This window comes from Trematomus bernacchii, unplaced genomic scaffold, assembly GCF_902827165.1.
Source record: "Trematomus bernacchii unplaced genomic scaffold, fTreBer1.1, whole genome shotgun sequence".
In the NCBI taxonomy this organism is placed as follows: Eukaryota; Metazoa; Chordata; class Actinopteri; order Perciformes; family Nototheniidae; genus Trematomus; species Trematomus bernacchii.
In genome coordinates this window covers 3,961,282-3,966,362 of record NW_022987797.1, presented here as the reverse complement: position 1 = coordinate 3,966,362, position 5,081 = coordinate 3,961,282, and positions in this window count along the sequence as shown.

The following is a 5,081-nucleotide window of genomic DNA, read 5'->3' as shown; positions in this document are numbered from 1 at the left end:
TGAAACAAATCCTTTATAAAACACAATGTTTTAAGAGTTTATAAAATATGATGTTTTGTTATAAAATACACAAACCAACAGTTTCTACATCAAGAGCTTTTTGAAAGATTAAGAAAGCATGTGTTATGAATCTATAAACATTTAAGTATTTTTCTACTTTTTTTTTAAAGTCATTTTGCATGTTTTGGGTGTATTTTTATTATGTATTTCTTATTCTGATCGGATCTCTCTATCTGCATTGGGTAGTTACATGTATGACTTGAACCATACGTATCTAATCATACATGATAGATAAGTATGGTTCAAGTAATACATGTAACATGTTCAATGCAGGGATCTCAATAAATCTTCCAACTATGGATGCTGGTGATAAAGTCCGGCTTAAATTTGTTGTTCAAGTTCTTCCACAACAAACAAAAAAAAAAACATCTTTATAGAGCTTGTTTTGTGCCAGTCAATAATCATATTAAACCAGGCAAGGTTGTTCCCTAAAATCAGAGGACACTTTCTAATAAAATATCATAGTTTGCTTTTGCAGAAAAACAGACCTATCTAAACACTGCACTACAGCAGTTTTTCTGAGGTCCACCAGAAATAACATTCATTAAAAATGTCAGATTAAAATGCATAATTAACACAAAAAAATCATTTAAATATCACTCTATGCTGCACCTTCATCCCTCTGATGCTTTGGGTTGCAGTCCACATATATCTGGATCAGTGTTGTTTCTAAAGCCTGGATTGATTGAACCCTTAAACTTCCTCTTTCACTTTAACCAACAGAGTTGCGGCCAAGCTGCTAGGAGACGCAGATCCTACAGAAATAAACTTCAAGGTGAAACCGATTCAATCATCATCATGGCCTGGGGTACTTAGGTAAGACACATGAACTAGAGCACCAGCGACGATGTAGTCGCACAAATACCTCCACTAAAAACCTTAAAAACAACAAGGAATCACCACCTGCCTTGAATGGCTGTTATCACTTGTGTTTTGGAGCATATATTACAAGGGTTTGGCCCTGCTCTTACACCAGTTGGTTCAGTAGGCCTTTATCATCCATTCCTAAGCAGGATGCTGCAGGGAGGTTCTACATTTTTAGGCGGTGACCTGTAGTTATAATGAGTGGAGCTTATATGGAAGTCAGGTGGCGCGAATGATATGCTTTGTCAAATTGTTGACTTTATCAAATGTTTTACACTTTTTACTGCTTACCTTACAATTCGTGAGTAGAAATGAAACGTTTCCCAACTGTGGATGCTTTATTCTCAGGTTGGAGACTCAGACCTGTCGACAAGGTGAAGACCTCCAGATGAAGAGTCTGGACACATGAATATCTTTGTGAACATCGTCTCCTGAAAAGATTAAGCTCAGTTATGATTGCTGTTGAGCCACATACCACAAACAAATGCCATTACCAAAGCAAAATCCTCTTAAATGTGAGCATTACATCAGAACCTGTAAGAGTGCATCAACATACCTGAACGATTCTTTAACGGAGAATAAATTGTTATTTTGTGAAGGTTACATTCTTGATATGACATAAAAAATGAATACACTTTTGACACTCTCTCTAGCATCTCTCAGTTTTGTTGCCTAACACATATATATACAGAAGATTCTCTGCATTTTACAAGAACTTTTAACTGTTTTTTGAAGTTTGGACTAAATTGAAAGCTCATTTGTTGAATTATGACAACAAGATTTCCTGGAGGGACTGATTCTAAAAGTCTTATTTCACTCTACTACTACTTGAACAAAGAGAAAGCTTTTTTAATTGTTTAAACATTACCACATTTACAACCACCGTCTATAAAATAAATATCTTATCGGCAGAAAAGTTGTTTATCATAAAGACTGGAAATAGTTTGGCATAAGCAAAACCACGGCATGTTGAAGAGGGATAACAGACATTTGGTTGTAGAGGACTGTTCTTTTGTAAGATCTGCAGGGACAAATTAAAATCAGACATTTATAGAAAGAAGCTAGTTAGCCGCTTGCCCCAAATCGCATGAGCTATTTAGCTATACATTTTAAACAACTTTTTAATATAATGGATATTATTCAACTTTTCAATTACCTTGACACATTTTAAACCCATTACACTTTACTACAATTCCTTATTTCCCACTTTTCTCGTACACATTCAAGCTAGCATTGCAGTGTAGCGTCAGCTCTTTAGCATACAACATTCACACTGCAACTCCTTTAGAAATGTAATTTTTCTAGTGTAATATTTAGTATTGCATGCACCATAACAATATGTGTGTTTAAATACATACAACACTTGTTCAGTCCCCCCGAAAAATTATTGTAGGCCAGTATATATGCAACTCAATTTTTTACACATGAAGGTCGGTGGTACCTGCTTCGTCTCTCTTCCAGCTAAGATGTCCGTGGCCGGAAAAACCTTTGAAGACCCATGTCCTGGGGGAAGAAATACATCCAGCACATACCTCAAGCTTTACATTTTCAGTTTGTGAACAGATAACAAGAAAACACATGTGAAATAGTAAGCTTTAGAGGTGTTGATGTGTGTGTTTTGACACATGCTGGCTAGCTGTTTGCCTCTTCTTCCAGTCTTTATGCTAAGCTAAGCTAAGCTAAGCTAATATCCAGCATTCAATGTTGAAGACACACATCAGTTCAGCTTTACAACTCTTTATATTGATCTTATTTGTTCACATACAGCTGCCTGTGATGGGATATGTTCCTATGTTTGATCAGGACATGAGTGTTATAAGATCCTAGCTTAAGACTTACAGTAAAGGAGTGATTCTACAATTTAGGGTACATTCCATGTCCATTGATGTCCATTGATGATAATTATAATTATTCTAAGTATTTTCTTCAAAAATATCATGTTTTGCCTATTATTGGAAAGCATGTTATAATATCACACAAACATTATGTGCATCCTATGCTTTATTTAGCTTGAAATGTGTCATGATGTTCTTAAATTGTCAGTTTTTGCTCTGTCCGTTTTTCAGTTGAGGGTGTCTTGGTTTCAAAATAATGAATAAAAACCATTAAAGTAAATAAAAAAAAGTATTCATTTATTTCAAAAGTCTAAATACTAAAGAATAATAACATCTTTTTAATTGATTTCCTCCTTTAAATAATTTAAATATCTTAATATATGAATGTCCGCAAAAGTTCTGTCAACTATGTTACTAACAGAACTCCCCCCTTTAACTCAAAAATGGTTTGTCCCAATACCATGTCACCAGCATCACATGATGCCATGTTCCTTTTTGGCAGACATTTTGAACACACTGTGGTGATTGTCCTCTAATTTTTTACAATATTTTATGTATAATAGCACATTGTCAATGAGTATATTAATTGACCATCAACAATGTTACGTACATTGTTATGGTTTACAATTGTTTAATGATTTTAATTCAATTATATGTTCAAATGTGATGTTAACCTGTTCAAGAAAATGACATGTGGTCATCCAAGCAAGGCCTACCATTGAAATGATGGGTCAAAATAGGGAAATTGTCAACTAGGTTACCTGTCAACTAAGTTACCCAGTACTGTAATAACTGTAGTAACTTAGTTGACAGGTAACCTAGTTGACAATTTGTAGGACATGTAGACGTCATTACACATCATTATCAATGGAATTTTGCACTTCTGCCTTGAAATTAACATAGTGCTGATGGTTAATAATGTGTCCAGTCAACTATGTTATTTGCGTCAAATGTTTGACTTTCATTGTCAACTATGTTGCACCTCATTTTTTCAAATTTAAAATATCTAAAATAGTGCTTCTGATATCCTTTATAGTATAATGACATCTCTTAAAACTATCAAAATGACCTGTATGGTAGTTTTATAATACAAAATATCCCTAAACTTAATGACAGTGCTGAACATATCACATGAAAAAACAAAACTTTAATACAATTATCTTTTAAACTTTAAAAAATCTTTGGATATATGGTAGAATAGACTCAAGAGCCTTTCAAATTTGATTTTACTTGAAGTGCAGGACTTAATCAAATTATTGTAATGACATCAAGTTTGTCCGTAACATAGTTGACAAACTGAGTAGTGAAAACATCCTTTCCCTTAAAATAAAATAAAATAAAAAAATGTTTAAGCTTTGCAACTAGTGGATATGTTACACTGAAGAATATACTAACTTGAACCACTGATTGTTCTGTTGAGAAAGAACACTTTCTTTGTACTGTTTTGTTGATGTGAAATGCACCCTAAATTATAGAATCACTCAAAGACTGAGCTCAAACTGGGGCCTTAACGGCGTGCTGTTCTGCTGTATCACTTTCATTATGGTGTCCTTTCTTTGCATACAAAAGGGGAATATGGGTTAAAGACAAACACGAGGTTGAGTCCTTTCATTGATTCCTTTGTTCCTGACTTTAAAAGACACAAAGCTTTTGATTGTAGAGTGATAGTGCACATAAAATATAGATTTATAATTGAGGCAACGATCCTGCACTGTAAATACAGTTTAGAGTGGCTAAAATCCAAATTACAATGTCAATGTGTCACACCTTTCCTCAGCAGGGTCTTCGCAGCGTTACCACACGCAGCTGTAATTAATAACATTCATTAGGGGTGTGTTATGTGCATGCTGCCTAACTGGATACCGACAGAACGGGAGCATAATTAATTGTATTAACACGTGTGCTTGCAATGACATGAGCTCTTTAGCTGCAACTTTATGGAGTCACAGGAGTGAAAAAGACAAATAACTACAATTAGAATAATAATTGTCATTAATATTCACATTTATTTCTTTATTATTATTTCTTTAAAAGTAATACATTTGATATAATTCTTTTATTTAAAAATATATATAAATACAGAAGAAAATTCATTTAAAATGCTGAGAAGTAATTTTAGTTATATCTTTTCCTTTGTTTTTATATTTAAGGATTTATTATATTTGTGTTATTCTTTTTCAGTTTTATTTTTTTTTATGGCACTCCATAACTCCATAATCTCTGAGTTAAAGGTGGGGTAGGTAAGTTTGAGAAACCGGCTCGAGATACACTTTTTGTTATATTCCATGGAATGCTCTTAACATCCCGATAGCAATGAATATC